Raw genomic sequence first — 21,620 nt, forward strand, 5'->3', positions numbered from 1 at the left:
TGAGAGAGTGTAAAATGGGAGGAACTCTATCCTCTTAACATCATAAAATCTTGGTGTCTGGTGGAAGATAAAAGCTTTCGCTTCAGCTAATGCTTTCGGAATTTATAGCCTTTTTGATTGAGACTTGAAATAGCTGATTATTAGTTCAAAATATCACTAAGCCATTTCTAAAGGACCAACTATGCGCGTAATACTGTCTCATTGTTTAGTATACAGTATTAAACAGGATTCCAGTTAATAATGACATCTGCAGAAATCAAGCTGACATTGAACTCAAAAGGTCCAGAGATCATGATTCAGTATTAAGCATGACAAAAGGAAATTAGCGAAAGTTAGTAACGCTGCAGTACCTTGTATGGAGCAAGTTTGTCTTCAGCCCATTTGCAAAGTTCTTCCAAACTCAAAGCAGAGTTTGAGTCTTCTCGTTTCATTTTTGTTTCCAACTCCAGCACCACTATTGCAGATACATCTTTGGAGAAAACCAATTTTCAACAGTCAAAGACACCCTGGTATATTCATTCTCCATGAAACAAGCAAAATGACACTGTCCAAATTTTCCCCATTGATCAAAAGTTTATTATGAATCCTTCAATTTGGCCGCTGCTTATATATTATGAAGTTCCTTTTTTTTTTTCTTTTTTTCTTTAACTACATCCAATAGTTTACAATAAGAAGAATTGTTATCAAATCACATGTTTAAAGACACTACATATCTCTTTTCAAAACAATCAGAAACCATAAAAAAACGAATCCCAGCTAACCTGCACACCAGGAAATGGTTTGCCAACTGTGCCTGCCTTCCGTGCAACCCTTAAGGGATTTGCTATTGCCGTGACGAACTGTATACATCCAGTCCAGTCAAACAGCATAACCATGAGAATATTTATGACAAACAACATCAACGGATTGTTGCATGAAGCAAACAAATAACATGAAAATTGGTCCTGAATTTGAGTTCACTTACTTCTGTCATCCCACACTGTTCTAAAAGGTAGTGACCCGTGATGGTTCCCTATTTTTGCATGACAGGTTGAGGAAGTGCAGAAGAGCCACACATCTGAAAATATATATATATATATATATATATAATATTTTACCTTTTCTAGAATTCAAGTCAATATATCACAAGGTTTAGACATATTCTGTGGCCATAAATAGATTATAAAGGATTAATTAGACGGTAAATGGGGAGAAAGAAAATCTTGTACTTCTACCCAAATTTTTAATGAACATGTTATAGGAGTTTTCCAAGAAACTTACCATAATACACAACTGTCTTGCAGCAAAGGCAGATACAGGTTGTTGCTCTGGATCCGTTGCTAGTGAAAACCTTGTATCAATCTAGTGTACGTGGTTGGAACCTATGCATTACAAAGACAACATATATTATTGAAATTCTACAGACTATTTTTCCTGAATAAGCATGATATTGTAGAATGCTGGATCACTAACACATTGATCATGCAAGGAAAAGAAACTGCCTTTGTCCCTAAAATTTGCATGCTAAAAATACAATTATCAAAAGAAAGTTTATGAATTAACAAACTATAGAACTTTAAAAAGGAGCAACATCATGCTCGGACATGGGCATGGGTGTTGAGCACATGGCCCCATCCAGCACAGATTTGTTCAAATTTTCTAAAGTTTTTCCTCATATTTGGAGGAATATAACCTGTGAAAAAACTAAAATATAAAATTATGTGGAAAACAAAAAGTAAAACTGAATGTATATTGAAAATTTGTTCATAAAGGATTATACAAGCACCTTAGATTTATATATACAACTAACTAGTGAGTAAATTAGGAAACTAAATTTTTCTAAAACTGATCCTATAATTTGAGGTATTGTCTATCATAATTTTCTGTCCTTAATTTTAGGGATACAAATACTTAATTCTAAAGATACAAATATAAATATTTAGATTACAATATTATGACCAGCTATCAATAAGTGTTGTCCCACACTCCTCTTCAAGCTGGTGAATAGGTATTTTCCATTCCCAGCTTAAAAATAATTTCTTCAAATGTTGCTTTTAGTAAAAATATCTACAAGTTGACCCTTGGTTAATACATATAATGTACAAATCAACCCACTATTTAGTTTTTCCTTTATGAAATGCCGGTCTATTTCAATGTGTTTTGTTCTGTCATGTTACACAGAATTGTGTGCAATGCTTATTGCAGACTTGTTATTATAGTAAAGTCTCATTGGTCCATCCCACTTGATCTTTAAGTCTTCTAAGATAATCTTTAACCATAGTAGTTCATAAATTCCTTGAGCCATTGATCTGAACTCTGCTTTAGCACTTGATCTTGCCACCACAATCTGTTTTTTACTCTTCCAAGTCACAAGATTACCACCAAGGAAAGTACAATAGCCTGAGATGGATCTTCTATCAATTATTGAACTTGCATAACCTACATCTGTATATGCTTCTAAAACCAGTCTCAAATTTCTTTTGAATAAGATACCTCTCCCAAGATTGGCCTTCAAATAGTACAATACAAGGTATGTCATAACATATAGATCCAAAAATCTATAGCTAAACTTAACAAATGGAGTCACCACCAATCTTTTTTACTATGTGTGATTGGCTACCTAAGGAATCTACCCTCTTAAAGAGCTCCTTAGCTTGACTAAGAGTCCTTAAAAGAATGGTTCAAGTCTACTAACCAAAATAAAGTTCGGGAGTTCGATTACATATTGGGAAGGTTATAGCACCTCCACATGCCCATCCAAAAGATGATACAATTTTATTTTAAATTTATCCTAAGATCTTGATTCTAATGGTTTCAAATTTTTATGTTGAAATATTGAAAATAATTCTTAAGATTCTTTCATCAATCTGGTAGAATTCTAAAAAATATTTCATTACCTCGAGAGTATTTAAAAATCTCATTTGATTCCATTTGATTTCTTAAAGAAGCTCTTTCGTCGAAAAAATTTTTTAGTTTTATATCTAATTATTCCACCATTTGAGCCAAATTAAAAATATTTTCTTTTTTCTTTTGAATTTCTAAATTCTTCACCATTTGAGCCTATTTAAAAATTTCTTTTATTATTTTTTTTGAAGGAAAATAATATTGCAATTATTTTTCTTGAACTTTCATTTAAATTTTTTCACCATTTGGGATAAATTTAAAGAAATTTCTCACCTAGAGATTTCTTAAGAATTTACTATTTGAAATTTTTAAGAATCTTATCCTTGGATAATTATCAAATATTTTCAATCAAATTCGAAAAAGAATACAATTACTTTTATTGAAATTTCTTCTAAATTATTCTATCATTTGGGACAAATTCAGATAAATTTCACTTAGAGATTTCTTAAAAATTTTATCATTTGAAATTTTTAAGAATCTCATCCTTTGGTAATTTGTATTTTTTAAAAATTTTATTAAAATTTTATTTTTTTATTTTTTTGATTGAAAATAAATATTAATTATTGTTATTGAAATTTTATCTAAATTATTTCATCATTTGGGATAAATTTAGACAAAAATTTCTCACATAAGAATTTTATAGAAATTTACCATTTGAAATTCCTAAAAATTCAATCATTGGATAATTAATATTTATTCTCAAAAAAATTATTTTATTTTTTATACGTTTTTATTTTTTATTTTTATTTTTTTAAAAAAATTAATCATGTAAAAATACTTAAAAAAATAAATAAATAAATAGAATAAAATAGAAATAAAAAATAGCCAAAACAGAAAGCGGCTCAACTACAAAGGCTACGGCGTAGCTCAACTTCAAGAAGGAACAGTGGCTGAAATAGCTTTCAAAGTGGCTCGACTCAACTGAAAATCAGGGCTGGGATGTGGGTTGAAAAGCGGGTCAATGTTCGGGTCGGATCACCCACTTACAAAACGCGCCAATCCTGGAGGTTTACTACGTTCCAAAATTATGTCATTTTAGGATCGATATAAAGACCGAACTCAGTCTTTCTTCTTTAGATTTTCCTTCCCTCTCTCTCTCTCTTTTTTTTTTCTCTTTCCCTTCTCTTTAACTCGATTGAACTTCGGTTGAATATCAACCGGATTCTGGGAAATGCCATTAAAATCTAGATTGGTTCATCAAAAAATTTAACATTCGTCGAAATATTCACCAGATTCTAGAAAACCTTGCTGGAAAATTCAATAGGCATTGAAAAAGTCACCAAAAAATTCAACTGACATTAAAAAATTTCGTCAAAATTTGAAATTTTTCAAAAAATTTTCAAAAAAAATCCTTTTTTTTTTTCTAAACCCAAAAATCTTTAAAAAAAATTTTTTTGGATTGCTTTCTATCTTTTTTTCTATGTTTCTAATTTTTGCTCTATGTGTTTGTGTGATTTGTATGTGTGTGTGTTTATAAGGTTTTGAATCCAAGAACTCTAAACCATAAAGGATTTCAATTCCTTCAGAGTTTCAATCTCCCAACTTTAGTTTAATCTAAACTCTTCACATAATTTCACACCAACTCAACACCTTTTTTTTGTTTTTTCATTCTTTTATTTTTATTATTTTTTATTTTTTAGAATTTACCTGAGTAGACCCCCAGACAGATTGAGGTGTTTGTAGCTGTTCCTCTTTGCACATTTTCTGTGAACAAGAATTATACAAAGACGTAGACAACCTAATCAACTCGACATATTTTTTTATTTTTTTTATTTTTTTTTACTTACACTCCTTGAATAACGTAAAAGCTCCTTTAAATAGAGGCTCCATGACTTTGAAAAAGTAAACAAAACTTTTTTAAACAGAGGCTTAACGGCTTTGAAAAATAAATAATGCTCCTCTAATGAGAGGCTCAACGACTTTGAAAAATAAATAAGGCTCCTCTAATGAGAGGCTCAACGACTTTGAAAAATAAATAAGGCTCTTTTAATCAAAGGCTTAACGACTTTTGAAAAATAAAGCTCATCGACAATCACGTCTAGAAAAGTCATAAATCAGGTTTGATGGAAACTCAAATATTCACAATTTAAGTTCAAATTTCAAAGGTTTAGATTCTCAAGAACCTTTTAGCTTCACAAAATTCATTGAAATTTGATTCTCAAAATTTCATTTTCACAAGAATTTGACTGGCAAAATTTCATTTATGCAAGAATTCATATTTGTAAGATTTCAATATCCACATTTGTGAAATTCTTGTCTAAATTTTTAATTTAGGGATTCGCATGCAAAATGTAAGGCTCACATCCAACATTTAAAGATTTTCATTCGAATTTTGGAGATTTACATCCAGAAGTTCAAAGCTTCTAATTTGAATTTAAAGGTTTACTTTCAATAAATCTTAGAGTTTCACATCTAAAATCTTAAAGTTTCTATTTGAGTTATTCTCAAAGATTCTTATTCAAATTTGAAGATTCACATCCAACAAATTTGGGGTTCACAACTAAAGAGTTTAAAGCTTTTTGAAAATTCACATTTGAATTATTTTTAAGTTTCTCATTCAAAGGTTCTCATTCATAAATTTAGAGATTCGTATCAAAAGTTCAAAGCTTCCTATTCTAGTTCAAAAATTCACATCCGATAAATTTTAAGGTTTCCTATCTCAAAGATTCTCATTTGAAAATGCAAAGGTTCTCATTTGAAAATTCAAAGATTCTCGTTTTCAAACTCAAATATTCTCATTTAAGGATTTCTTAAAGATTTTTATTTAAGAACTCAAAGATTCTCATTTGAAAATTTTTTAAAGATTCTCATTTAAGACTCAAAGATTGTCATTTGAGGATTTCTTAAGGATTCTCATTTAAGAACTCAAAGATTCTCATTTGAAAATTTCTTAAAGATTTTCATTTAAAACTCAAAGATTCTCATTTAAGGATTTCTTAAAGACTCTCATTTAAGACTCAAAGATTCTCATTTGAGGATTGCTTAAGGATTCTCATTTAAGAACTCAAAGATTCTCATTTGAAAATTTCTTAAAGATTTTCATTTAAAACTCAAAGATTCTCATTTAAGGATTTCTTAAAGACTCTCATTTAAGACTCAAAGATTCTGATTTGAGGATTCACAATTTTATTTTAAAAAATTTCATCTAAAGATTCAAAATTTTTTTCAAATGACTTTCAAACTTTTACCAAAGTTAAAATTTTGTATGTAATGAATATCATGATCAATAATGCAAATGTTTTCTTAATAATGTTAATGCAACAATCTAGACCCTCACAATACTATATTCTCAACCATGATTCAAATGTTTACTGTATAATGTAAATGTATAGCCAAACCAAAGTTTCAAATCTTTTTTTCAAACAACAATGCAAACGTAATGCATGTAATGTGGATGTCAATGTCATGAAATTTTAATTAATTATGATAATATGGTTCTCAAGACTCCACCATCCCTCATCTTTATTTTTCAACTTCTCAGCATTAACCATTTAGAACAAGTTTTGTCAATTGATACTTGATCACAATTCACAGGCTTTTTAGCACTAGCAAATTTAGAACAAATTTCGTCCATTGATCCATATTATTTTCATCACAATTCACAAGCTTCTCAGCACTAACCATTTCAGAATAAATTTTATCCTCCAATCCATTTTTTTCATCATTTGATCACAACTCACAAGTTATGTCGACCAATCCATCACTATATTCATCATTTAGTCACACCATGTGTCCTCTCAAATCATCTTTTTTAGGTTTCTACCATCTCTTCATTTTCCCTCTTGTCATCTTGGATTTCTTTTCAAAGGAATGCGAGAATCTTTTATGCACATTATCATTCATTCATCATCATTTGAATTTTTGACAACTATAATACAATTAAACATTTTCTCAATTTATTTTGGTGATCCAACAATAAAAGAGTTCAAGATGAATTGAGGGAAAGGTAATCAATGAGGAGTGAGTTAGATTCAAAACAATGTCCTTGGGAATGGTATTAAACAAATGAAGTGACAATATCCAGACAATTCTTAACATTAATCCAAAATTCTTTTTCAAAAACTCATTCAATTGACTTTTGAGATCATTTTTGAGCTCATTGAACTTTGCCCCAGCTTTGAAGGATCTTTAGATGTTTTTGACATTTCTTCATGTGAACTATTTATCCAACTCTCAACTTAAAAATTTTTCTACCCAAATTACCCTTTTGGGTTTTCAATTTGAGTATTCCTTTTCTCTTATTTTACATTTTTTCCATTCTTTCATTTTTTTTCTTTTTTCCTTTCTCTTTTTTTTTTTCTTTTTTTTCTTTTTTTTCATTTTTTCGTTTTTTCTTTTTCATCTATTAGTGATATCTTTCATACATAAATCTTTAGAGTAATGTAGTATAATTCAGTTGTTCCATTACGAGTATGCCTTAGCCTAACATATGATCATTCAATTCGAGCACTCATATTTGATCCAAATGGACTTTTAAAGGTTGTAATGTAGGCCATGGTGAAGGGTCATGAAAAAATAGATAAAATAGGCTTAAAACATGTGTTTAAAGGGTTTAAAATCAAAGGATTATTTCTCATCACTTGATACAACTTGACATTTTATCCCAGTCCACATCATTTCACTATTTTTCCCTTTTTCATTCACCTTATTCCTCACAAAAGAACTCTTATTACATTACCTCAAATCATTTGTGACATTCATTTTTCTTTTCTCATACTTTTTTTTTTGCTTCTCCTTTTTTGCTTTCTATCTTTGAGACCTTTTACGATCTTTTACCTCTTTTTTTTTTCAAAAATTACCCTCTAGCATAGAGGATGATCATTGGTCAAGGTTCTTTAGAAAAAAAAATCATAATAAGCTTAAAAGTGTAGCAATGAATAGTTTTTCAAATGGTAAAAGAAATATGATCATTTTTCATCTCAAATGTGAATGCTTTCCTTAAACATTATCTATTGAACAAAAACAAGCTCATGGATCTTTATAAAGACTGTACATCTTCAAGACATATCTATTTTATATCTGCTAGTAGCTAGCTTCTTTTGCTCAAATGGTCTCCTCAGATCAATATAATGAGTTCTTAAAATTAAATCTCAAGATTATTGTTATCATTGTCTAAACATTCATCATGAAAAATTTGAGAATGGGAATAAAAGGAAGTGGCAAATAGCAAAGCATGGAATAATAGCTTGGATAAAAGAGAAAATATAATGAAATGCATCAACTTGTCTTTTATTAAAATGATAACAAATGAAATCTTATTACATGAAAGAATTCCTAACATTAATATGAAAGAAATCTTAAAATGACAAGCAGCTTCCAACCAGCCTTAATATCCTTCTCAAAATTATGCCTTTGTGCAATCAGATGAAAGATTTTTATTAACTTGCCTCATTGATTCGTCGAAGCTCACTAAACCTTTCTGGATCAAACTTTGCACTTTATGTTTGAAAGCAGGACAGGTTTCAATAGAATGACCCACATTCTTATTATGATAATCGCACATCGCATTAGCATCATACCACTTTGGATAAGATGGCTTCAATGGTTCTAAAATAACTGGAGATTTTGAGTTATTCTTGATCGATTCTGGTAATAACTGAGTATAAGTCATGGGGATAAGGTTGATGTGCGCTCTTTCTTGGTTATCCGGAGATCTTCTTAAACCACTTGCTTGGTTGTTAGGCTTTGAAGTTGATGCAGGTACTTGAAAGGCTGATTAGTAGGTTTATAGGTAAGTTGGTTATAGATATGGTTTATATGGGTAGGGTGAGATATTGTTCACAGCAGGATAATATGGGGAATAACCTTATGGTGGATAAGGTTGATATCTCATGAATTATCTATCAAAACTCACGACTTGAGCTTCAGTCTCTTCTTTCTTTGGCACCTTTTTAGGTTCCCCTCTTTTCAATTTGTCATTTTTAATGACATTTTCAATGATTTCACCTAAGATCACCATGTCAGTGAAATTTTTTATGGTATTTCTTATCAACTTTTCATAATAGGAAGATTTCAAAGTGCTGACAAATAATACTATAGTTTTGTTTTCAGTTAAAAGGGGTTACACTTAAGAAAATACATCCCTCCACCTCTACGCATACTCCTTGAATGACTTATTTACCTTTTTTTAATATTCTGCAAAGATAGACAATCAAGGGCTAAGTTTATGATATACCGGTATTAACTGATGAAGTCATGGCTCATATCACTCTAAAAATGAATATGAATTTTATCCAGCTAGACATACCATCTAACAGTAAAGCCCATAAAGTTATCTTAAAAAACATGCATTAACAGTTTTTTATTATTAACATAGGTAGTCATTTTTTAACAGTGCATAGTAATATGGATCTTTGAGCACTTCGTACCATCATACTTTTCAAACTCTGGCACCTTGAATTTTGAAGGAATAATCACATCTGGGACTAAACAAAACCCAGCAGCATCCACTGAACTATAAAAACCAATGCTCTCTATGGCTCGCAACCTTTCCTCTAACAAATTCATCTTCTGTTCAACTTTTGAAGCTTCTAAAGTCTCTTTCTCTTTTGGTTTTAGCTTTTTTTTTTCTTCTGGATCATCCAAATTAGAGACTGATATTAGTTCTACTGCCTTCTCGATAAAGACAAGATTTACATAACTCTGATATTGTGGTAGATTTGAAGCAAATGGCATTTCAGGATATGTATACCCTATTGGATATATGAATTGCTATGGTGGTGGATCTTGTGTGGACTGGACTTGCTGCAACTCACAACCAGGTGGGTACAAAGGGTCATCCACCTCTTATGATGGATGGTCTTGCTAGCTAATATGTCCTTCTATTCCTTTGCCCTTGTTTAACTTATTCAAGGCCTCTAAAATCTTACTCAACTCTCATTTCGACTTTTCTTGAGCTTTCTCTATCCTCTCGAGACAGTTGAAATTTTTTTGTTCTATCTATTTAGCTCAAGCCCTTGTATTGTATTAATGAGTGAAGTTCTTGCTTGGTAGAACTATTCTTGATCCTTGAGCACCACAATTATGTTATTAGAAATGTTATGCTTTATGCATGATATGTTGATGCATAAAATGTACCTTTTGATGGATGAAATAAAAATGATACAGATGCACAATGTTACATATAACAATGAAAATGACACATGACATGATAATACAAATGCACAAAGTCAAACGAACAAAATGGTTAGATGACAAACTGTTCCTTCTTATGTCTTAACTTTGGGATACATCTATCAATTAGGTAGAAAAGGCTCTATCCTAAGGTTGGCCTCTTAAGAGTGAACTATATGTAGGGTTAGGTGTTTTGACTACTAAAGGTTCTCAAATTGTTTCTTACAGCATTGTCCATCACAAACTAGTAAGGCAGTCCAATCCTCACCTATCACAAGCTACCAACAGAAAAGATTCAATTTGAGTGAAAGTATTTCACTAGCCATTACAGAGATTATCATCTTACCAGAGCGTAGATACTTTACTTCCTCCTAAAAGAGACGGAGTCCAAGTATAAAGCTCATGTAATGCAAATGCATGTGATAACACAATAGTGTGTGAAGGAACATATAGGTTTCATGCCCTAAAAATAAAAGACAAAAATGTTGGTAAACAGATAACACAATCATTACAATTTAAAACCATTAGACCAAAGAATAAGATAAATTTAAAAGTTTATGGCTTGACTCTTTATAGTTGTCTTTAGTAGAGTCACCAAACTATCATAACATATAAATCCAAAAATTTATAGCTAAACTTAACAAATAGAGTCGCCACCAATATTTTTTACTATGTGTGATTGACCACCTAAGGAATTTATGCTCTTAAGGAGCTCCTAAGCTTGACTAAGAATTCTTAAAAGAATAGATTCGAGTTTACTAACTAAAACAAGGTTTAAAAGTTTGATTACATGTGAAAAAAGTTATAGCGCCTCTCATATGCCCATCCAAAAAATTGTACCATTTTATTTTAAATTTATCCTAAGGTCCTAATTCTAATGGTTTCAAATTTTTATATTGAAATATTGAAAATAATTCTTAAGATTCTTCCATTAATCTAGTAGAATTCTTAAAAATATTTTATCACTTAAAGAGTATTCAAAAATCTCATATAATTTCTTGAAGAGGCTCTATCATCGAAAAGATTTTTTAGTTTTATATCTAGTTATTTCATCATTTGGGTCAAATTAGAAATATTTTTTTTTTGAATTTCTAAATTTTTCATCATTTGAGCCTATTTAGAAATTTCTTTTATTATTTTTTTTGGAAGGAAAATAATATGATAATTATTTTTCTTGAAATTTCATTTAAATTCTTTCTCCATTTGGGACAATTTTAAAGAAAATTTTTACCTAGAGATTTCTTAAGAATTTATCATTTAAAATTTCTAAGAATCTCATCCTTAGATAATTATCAAATATTTTCAACCAAATTTGAAAAAGAATACAATTACTTTTATTAAAATTTCATCTAAATTATTTCATTATTTGAGACAAATTTAGAAAAACTTCTCACTTAGAGATTTCTTAAAAAATTTATCATTTGAAATTTCTGAGAATTTCATCCTTGGGTAATTTGTATTTTTTCAAAATTTTATTAAATTTTATTTTTTTAATTTTTTGATTAAAATAAATATTAATTATTGTTATTAAAATTTTATCTAAATTATTCTACCATTTAGGATAAATTTAGACAAAATTTCTCACCTAAAAATTTTATAAAAATTTGCTATTTAAAATTCTTAAAAATTTCATCATTGGATAATTAATATTTATTCTCAAAAAAATTATTTTATTATTTTATACTTTTTATTTTTATTTTTTCTAAAATTTAATCATGCAAAAATACTTAAAATAAATAAATAGAATAAAATAGAAATAAAAAATACAAAAAATAGGAAGCGACTCAACTCCAAACGCTACGGTGAGGCTCGGTTTCAGAAAGGAACAATGGCTGAAGTTGCTTGCGAAATGGCTCGGTTAGGTTGAAACTTAGGGTTGGGATGCGAATCAAAAAACGGGTCAACGCTCGGGTCGAATCACCCACTTGCAAAACGCGCAGATCTTAGGGGCTTATTACGCTTCAAAACGATGTCATTTTGAAGTTGGTATAAAAGACCGAATCAATTATTCTTTCTCATATTTTCCTTCCCTTTTCTCTCTCCTCTTTTTCTTTCTCTCCCCTTCTCTCTAACCCAGTTAAACTCCGATTGAATATCAACCAAATTCTAAGGAATGTGGCCGAATCTAAGTTGGTTCACCGAAAAATTCAACCTTCGTCAAAATCTTCACCAAATTCTAGAAAACCTTGCTGAAAAATTTAACTGGCGCCGCAAAAGTCACCAAAAAATTTAACCAATGTCAAAAAATTTCGTCGAAATCTAAAATTTTCCAAAAAAATTTTCAGAAAAAATCTTTTTTTTTAAACCTAAAAAATCTTTAAAAAAAATTTTTTTAACTGCTTCTTACTTTTTTTTTTCTATGTTTATGATTTTTGCTCTGTGTGTTTGTGTGATTTGTATGTGTGTGTGTATTTATAGGGTTTCGAATCCGAAAACCTAAATAAAAAAGGATTTCAATTCCTTCTGAGTTTTAATCTCCCAATTTTAATTCAATCTAAACTCTTTACACAATTTCACACCAACTCAACACATATTTTTTCATATTTTCATTCTTTTATTTTTATTATTTTTTATTTTTTAGAATTTACCTGAGTAGACCCCCAGATAGATTATGGTGTCTACACGGTAGACAGCTTGTAAGTGTAATTCTTTAGGACTATGCATAAATTGACTTATTACATTCACAGCATATGTTATATTAAGTCTAATATGTGAAAGATAAATGAGTCTTCCAACTAAGCTCTAGTATATCTCTTTATCTACAGCAACATCTTCATTAGTTTCTCTGAGTTTATGATTAAAATTTATAATGATATTTGCAGGTTTACATACGAGCTTCCTAGTTTCCTTCAAAAAATCTATCACATTTTTGTTGTAAGATGAAAGTACCATATCGTGAGTGAGCTACTTCAATTCCTAGAAAGTATTTCAATCTCCCTAACTCTTTTATCTCAAATTCTCTAGCTAAACATTGTTTTAGAGATTCTCTCTCTTTTTCATCATCTTCGATTATAATTATATCATCAATATACACTAATAGAACTGAGACTTTACCTGAATCAGAGTGTTTGATAAACAATATGTGATCTCTTTGATTCTACTTATATCCATTTGTTAGCATCACTTCGACAAATCTTCCGAACAAAGCCCTAAAAGACTATTTAAGGCCATATAAAGCCTTTTTCAGCTTGCATACTTTGTTTGCTTTTAGATAACCTCCAAATTCCGGTGAAACCTTCATATATATTTCTTCTTCCAAATCACCATGTAAAAAGGCATTCTTTACATCAAATTGTTAAAGCTGCCAATTGTAATTTGCAGCCAATGATAACAAAACCCTAACCGTATTTATCTTGACAACTTGAGCAAAAATTTCTTGATAATCCACTCCATAAGTTTTAGTATAGTCTTTAGCCACCAACCTAGCTTTATACCTTTCAATAGTACCATCCACATTGTATTTTACAGTTAAAACTCATTTACACCCAACTAGATTTTTTTCATTAGGCAACTCTACCAATGCAGATTTATTCAAATTTTCAAAAGTTTTTCCTCCTATTCAAAGGAATATAACCTGTGGAAAAAGTAAAAAATAAAATTGTGTGAAAAACTAAGAGTAAAACTAAATGTGCATTGAAAAATTGCTCATAAAGAATTATACAAGCACTTTAGATTTATATACAACTAACTAGTTGGTAAACTAGGAAACTAAATCTTTTTAAAACTAATCTTATAATTGAGGGATTGTCTATCCTAATTTTTTGTCATTAATTCTAGGGATACAAATACTTAATTTTAGAGATACAAATATAAATATACAATATTACAATATTACAACCAGTTGTAGATAAATGTTTTCCCACATAACCAAATACCAATTTTTGAGGTGTTTAATATTTTTCCCATGGAGGTACTCCAAAATAAAATCAGGAGTTCTATGTTCTACTCCGACAAAATTAAACTGTACTAGAACAGTCCACTATGTTAAAATACTGAAATGATTAAGGTGCAAACTACACTTACTCCAGAAAAAACAGTAATAGCGTCATCAGCCTTAGTCCCATTTATCAGGTAAGATTCACGCCATTTTTGCCAGATACCCCTCACACTAGACTTTGGCATAAATTCAACCTTAAACATCGAGATCAGATATATTACAACAATAATGCTTGTTCAATAATCTGTCCAGAAACAATACAATAATAACTACTACGACCCAACCGAATAACAACTGTCAGACAGCACTTTTGTTACATAAATAAGTGGTTGGATGAGATACTTATAACTTAAATCCACAAATCAGAAAACTGGGACTTAAATTAGTACTGCTTACTGTTGAGCCTCCATATAGAGGGGCAAGTAAAGCATTGAAAAGCGCATGAGCATGTATGGTATGAGTTAAGGATCAATGTGAGGCAATATTCTCAAATCAGGTATTTAGCGTAGGCATTGTAGAAGATAATAACAGCATGAGCAAGAAAGCACGCTTGACCAATAATATGTGAAGAATTCATGCTAATTCAATTATATAAACATTTGTTCATGGATATGATGTAGTGGTAGACAATGCAGAAACTGATCAGTAGATGTATAATCCCAAGCTTCTGCCAGCATTTCACCTGAAATAAAGAAAAACTTGTCTAAATGTTAAATCCAATTCAAGTTAAAAAGAAAAGAACAATGAAGGAAATCCAGAAAGTCAAGAAGTTCAATGTTGCATTATCGGCTACTCTGCTCATTGCATTATGGTATTACTTTCAAAAATGCTTTAATATTTCCAGGCATATATCATGATACCAACTTTCATTCAAGATAGTAAGGACTCTATGTTCTAAGAATTGATCTGGAGAACAATGTTTCTAATTTGTTTTAATTACATCCTGTGGATAAATATTGTCATCATGAACATATAGATCCCGTTAAAAAAGCTTGTATATTGTATGGCATATTATAATTGGGGACCTAAATGCAGAACAACTGTCTGGATTTTAGTTCAAATTAGAGCAGTAATAATATAAAAAAACCTTCTTGTTAAGGTAAGTTCAAAAATAATTAAATATACAAAATCTAGAAAATTACCTGTGTGGTGATGCTCTTGTTGGTATGAACTACCCCTTTGGGTTTACCTGTTGTACCACTAGTGTAGACAATCAATGCTGGATTTCACCTGCGCATTGAAAATGTAAAACAAGGAGTAGGAGATGAAAGGTTTGTCCAAGAAAAGAAAAGATATTAGTTTATAAATTCTCAGAAAGGTTAATCATCAATCTCACCAGAGTTCTAAACATTACCTATCAAACTTTCATCTCCTTCTATCTCTCCAATTTGTGATTTATCAGTCAAACTTGGGGATGAGAAATCGCTGGAAACAGGAGGAATAAGCGAAAACTGTGCAGCACTTCTAGCAGCAACACTTTGCATAGTTTCACCATAGTCTTCAGTACTCAATACAACAGATATATCCTAGTACAGTAACAAAAAAAAATAAAAAGAATCAATTCCAAATGAAACAATACAGGGTGGCATGAAGGAAACAACTCCCGGCATTCATAGGGTGCTTTTTAGAACTACTCATATGCCATTGAATGCATATCTATTATGAGCACAATAAGGTTGTCTACCAGCTAACACCAAATATTATCTAGTTGTACAATTTAACTTAATACACATTATTATGACATCAAGTTGCAGAATACTCATTGAAAAGTCTACAAAACCCCATTATGATTAAAGATTAAACACAAATTTGAACGAACAAAATATACCTGATCTGGACTTATTTCTTTTGAACAGTAACATAAGTCCTTACTCTATGGGACTAGTTTATTGTCAAATTAATTTAACCATAGAGTGACACATCTAATAACGAGAAAGTACATTAACAATTAACAAAGAAAAATCAATAAGCAACAGAAAGAAAGGGGAAATGGAGGTAATTCCAGGGCGTACTGAATCATTCATAACATGCAAGAGCTCAGCCTCTGGATAACTGAGTGCTAGTGGAACAGCAACAACTCCATTAAACCAAGTGCCCAGCATTCCAGCTAGAAACTCAACAGAAGGTTTAGTAACAATACCAATTCGAGCTCCGCCAAGATTTCCATGCCTTCCATCATTCTGAAATTATCAAAAGAATAAGTATGAATAAATTACTTAAACTACAATAGCCAGGTTTGCTTAAATGAAAAACACCCAAAGCATACAATTTTGAAGTTGGTGCTGGATAACAGCCTAGATATGTTGACTGCAGAGAAGAGTAGTTGCCTGTAAGTATAACTCTTTTGATCAGCTCGAACTGCTATACTCTCTGCAGCAGAACGCCTCCAAGCTGCTTTAATCACCTCCATGAATGTACCTGATTCAAATTCCGCCGCCAAAAGATAAATCGAAAGAAAACAAGTTAAAGGGAATTTAGTAACATATCTGGAAGAGGCAAATAGCTTTGAAAAACGCGTAAATTCCATTGAATAACAAAGATCAAAAGAGCTTAGTCACCCATTTCCTCGAACACCAGACAGACGCTCAACACAAAAATCCCGACAATCTCCCACACTTCCTATTAAATTTTCCCAGCAACCAAACAAAGAGAGTCAGAGAACTTGCAGGAGTGAGAGGAGGGGAAGGGAGAGAAGGAAGCGTCGGTGAAAGGAGGTCTGAGGAAAGGACAAAGATAATAATATTAATTGCTAAGAAAGCGATGGCGATTAAAAGGACGGGCGAAATAGGAAGTTGTAGTTGACAGCTTTAAATAAGGAGGAGTTGACGCTTCCCTCATTTACTGACTTTTTCTTGTTTGTATTAAATTTAGCAGCCAAATCTTGGTTTGATTTTTCTTTTTCTAACGAGCTGTTTTATTAGTTGCGGTTTGAAATGTGGAATAATAATAAGACTAAAGATTAGCAGCAAGTTTTGGCTTTTCCGGCAGATTATTTTCTCAGCTGTTTTCATTCTATGACGGCTATGGCTGTAACTGATGAGCTGCTGCAAATGCTGACAAATATAGTTGATATTGAGCGGGACGGGATCAAACTTTCAAGCAAGTTTCTCCACGTGTTTTTTTTTTTTTTTTTGGTAAATTTATGAATATACTATGTTCATGTCCTCACATTGATGCGGATCTAAATTTTTTTTATTTATAACTAATAATATTCATAATAAACTTAATAATTCGGTAAATATAATTTTGTTTATATTTTTTAATAAATTAATAAAAATTTATTAATTAATTTATGAATAATATATACACTTCTCGATTCATAATTCATATATCATAATGTATGCATTTCATTTTTATAACTTATATAACAAATTAAATTCAAATTCACTCTTTCAAATTTATCTTTACAAGCATAATTAAAAACATATTAAAGTAAATAATTAAAAAAATTTAAAACTAAAATTAAAAAATAAAGTCCAAGAAAAAAAAAGTCAAATAGAGATAATACATGAACACTTTCACATAAGAGTGGAAACAAATTCGGTTGAGATACATTTATATACATCTCAACTCCAACTCGACATCAAATTATTATTTTTTACACTTGACCTCAACTTATATAGATGTATAACTTGTATTTGATTCAACTTGACAAAAAAAAAAATCAATAGCATAATATTTATGAAAATATTATTTTTTAATATTAAATTACATCATAATTATATAAATATAATGTTTGTATTAAATTAATATATTAAATAATAACTTTATTAATATATATAATTAAATAAATAATAAAATATATATTCTTATATATACCTTAAATCTATCTTTAATTTGATCTTAATTTTCAAAAAGTGAAAAATGCCTCACATCGATCAGATTTTGATTTTAAAAGAATTATTCATATTGGATCGGTAGATCATAAATCGTTAAATACAGGTTATTTTATCATCATTATTTCAACTAATCATATTTCTTAAAAAAAAAAAAAAAACTAAATAGAGGTACCATATTGACACTTAAAGTGCCTACTTATCTTTTCGAACATAGATAAAAAAAAAAATTAAAATAGACAATTAGAAAAAAAAATTAAAACCTTTAAAAAAAAGAAAATGCCTCATCAAAAATGAAAAAAAAAAAAAAAAAAAAAAAAGAGCTAAATGGAAGTGCACATGGATAAATCCATTTGAGAATGGCAATAGATATTGCTCTAACAAGTTTATACTCATCTCAACTCTATCCACTTTTTTTAATAAATCAAGTTTTTAATCTCAACCCAACACATAAATTTATAACCCGCATCTAACCCACATTAATTCAAAATTAATTAAATTATTTAAATTTAGTATAATATTCATAAAAAATTTAATGTAAACTACATCTTAGATATGTATAAATGTAGTGTTTTTATTAAATTAAGATATTAAATAATAATTTATTAATAAAATGCATATATAAATATAAAATTAAAATAAATAATAAAATATATATTTTTATAGACCCTAAGGGGATGGAACACCTAAAACCCACCTCCAACACGACCCATATTTTTAAAAAGATAAAACTCAACTTGATCTCAAAATTAAAAAAAAAAAAAATGCACTTGATCAAGATGAACTTAAATCCATCATATACAAATTTTTTTATTATTCCTACTTCTATTTTTTTAATTAAAAAATTATCTAATTAAAACTTGAAAAACAGAGAGAAAAAAAACAAAGGAAATGGTAAAAAAAAAAAAGAAAAATGGATGTTACGTGGTCATTTTCATAGGCCTCATTTTCTTACAAAATTTAATATATGAATTTAAAAACATAAAACAAAAAAATTAGAAGGCCAAAAAAAAGAAAAAATAAATAAATCAACGTGCCATGTCAATAAATTCATTGGTATCATTTTTTAACAAAATTATCTAATTTAAAAAATAATAAATAATAAAAAGATTGAGAAAGTTTTCAAAATAAAATTATTAAATGGATTCCACTAAAAATATTTTTAAAAAATAAAAAATCAAATCATTTATTAAATATATGAAAAGAAGAAAAAATAAAGGAAAATGAAAAATGAAAAAGAAATAAAAAATGAAAAAAATAAAAAGAGAAATTCTTTTGGTGCCATGTTGCACCCAATGAGTAAATTTATGGTAAGGATTTATATCAATAATTCAAATTTATCATCAATTTTTTAATTGGATCAATTTTATCCTTATTAGAATATAAATTCATGCTACATTATGGGAAATCGTAAAAAAATATTTTTTTAACATCAAGTTAAAAAAAAATGTGATATAATGAAGCAGGGAATGCATTGATTTTTAAAGTTTATAGATTACTTAAAAGACAAACTTGGAAAGGCTAGATATGGTGTTGTGCTTAGATGACAAGTTATTTATTTTTTGTGCTAATGTAGAGATATGGATTTTTTGTTATGCTTGAGTATTCTTTTGTATTCTTCTAGTGTTTATGAAAGATGTTGATGCTCCCTTTTGGATCCCAATCTATTAAATATCATTTTTGACTAAGAAAAAAAAAGATATAATGAAATACATATTGTCATAACGTTTAGGTCCAAGAATCTATCAATTAGGCATAAAAATTATGAAGTTGTCATCAATTTTTTTTAACTAGGTGTAATTGGCTACATATGTAAATCTATATCTTTTAAGATTATCCTAAACCTAAACTAAAGATCCCTAAAAAGATTAGGATTCTGGTATACGTCAACAGAACTAAATGTGAGAGTCAATTACGTGCAATGAAGGTTTTAGCACCCTATTACACCCAAAATTGATATCAAATTAATCATATATTATCTTACCTAGGCCATAATCAAATATTGTTTTTTATCATGCAAATAAATCAACTCCAAGCCTTTTATTTATTTACACAACATTGTCATAAAAAAATTCTATAAGAATTTATTAAACAATCATGCAATATGCAAAAAGATATCAAATAATCATGGAAAATATATAATAAATCAAACAAAAATTATCATGCAATATAAAATATTATGCAAAAATTATCATACAAATATATAATCATGTAAGTATAAATAAAAATGCAAATAATAAATAATCATGTAATTAAATTAATAATCATTTAATAATAAATAATTATTCAATTAAATCATGCAAAAAAAAATATCGATCATGCAAATAAATTATTAATCATGTAAATATAATATTATTCATGCAAATTCATGCAAATAATCAAACTCATGCAAAAGATATATTAAAACATGCAATTAATTAAATTCATGCAAAAAAAAAAACCAAGCAAAAAACACTAAATAAAAACATCATGTTTCTTTTTTTTATTCTTTAATTTAATCACTTAATTAAAATAATAAATAGAATAAATATAAAAAAGATGATAAAATAAAATAAAATAAAAAACCTAAAACAAAGAGAAACTAAAATAAAAATCAAATCAAATCAAAATTAAAAAAAAAAAAGAAAAAGAAAAGAAGAAACCTACGCTGCAGGTAAGGTCAAAGGCAAGTTGGCATGTAGGCCACGTGCGAGTTGGGACATTAATCCTAAGCCCCAAAACATTATTGTCTTGCATTTGTATAAAAGGCACTTTTCAAGCCTTTTCCTCGAACCTTTCCTACTATTTCTTTCTTTAGGATAAATTTTTTCTAACTTCTCTCTAAATATTCAACCATGAAATTTAAACATCCCCAAAAATGGGCTAAAAACCCATATACTGGGGTTGAAAAATTCAAACAGTGTTAAAGAATTTAAGCAAACCCAAAAACAACCAAAATTTCCATATTCTAGCTACCGTCGATCCTTTTAACCACAATGAAAACCACCAGAGACTTACACTTTTAACGAAAAATTCAACCCAAACCCAGAAATTCCCATAATTCAATAAAAAATTTCAAAAAAAATTTTCCAAAACTCCAAAAATTCCTAAAAATCCAAAATCCAAACCAAAAAGCCAGAAATCAATACACAAATTCCAAAAAAAAATTCTAATAATCCCAGAATTAATTAAACCCTAAAAACAATTAAAACCCAAAAACAAAAACTAAATTCCAGGCCAATCACAGAACACCTAAATTTAGGATGATTCCCAAAACCACCAGAAAATTGATCTAGAACCCAAAATAAAAAACCCAAATTTTTTTAATGCTTAAATTGATTGTTGACTTGTTTACTACTTCTGTGTCAGATTGTTTGTTATGTGTCTGTCCTATGTATGCATATTAGCTTTTTATATAGGGATTGGATCACTTTAACTTTAGCAATTTCTAAAATCCACCAAGTTTACGAAAAGTTTCCTAAGATTTTATTTTTATGATCTTTCCTTCTTTTATTGAATTGTACCCCTAGCTTTCTAAAAATATCTTGATCATTAATTTCCAAAGATTCAAACTAAATCCAAGACTTTCCATCTAATATGAGATTTCTAAGGAAAACAATTCACACATTTTTTTTCTTTTCAATTTTTCTAACTTTTTTTTACTTTGACTTTTTTGGACCAAAAAATAAAATTAAAATTAAAACCAAAATCAAAATTAAAATTTTTTTGCTTTTAACTCTTGGATCTAAAATTTTTGTATTAAAGCCCAATTTGTAATCGAAGCCCATTTTGATCCAAAAAACTTTTTCGAACAAAATTAAGTGTCTGCACATATGATAGTATAAAGCTATCAAAGAAAATCATAACATATC

General features: G+C 29.2%; 1 pseudogene across 1 annotated transcript; it reads right to left on the reverse strand.

The window, feature by feature from the left end:
• Positions 1-479: 479 nt before the first annotated feature.
• LOC111280993 (putative CoA ligase CCL8) lies at positions 480-17,188 on the reverse strand (annotated as a pseudogene). The gene is made up of 10 exons (XR_016335072.1): positions 16,200-17,188; positions 15,946-16,113; positions 15,288-15,459; positions 15,072-15,161; positions 14,547-14,612; positions 14,330-14,382; positions 14,020-14,127; positions 1,261-1,361; positions 965-1,057; positions 480-839 (listed from the first exon to the last, which is right to left on the reverse strand). The product of XR_016335072.1 is annotated as a putative CoA ligase CCL8 (transcript).
• Between the last annotated feature and the right edge of the window lie 4,432 nt (positions 17,189-21,620).

Source organism: Durio zibethinus, chromosome 28 (assembly GCF_047325235.1).
Source record: "Durio zibethinus cultivar Kanyao isolate XHJ-2024 chromosome 28, ASM4732523v1, whole genome shotgun sequence".
NCBI classification, from domain to species: Eukaryota; Viridiplantae; Streptophyta; class Magnoliopsida; order Malvales; family Malvaceae; genus Durio; species Durio zibethinus.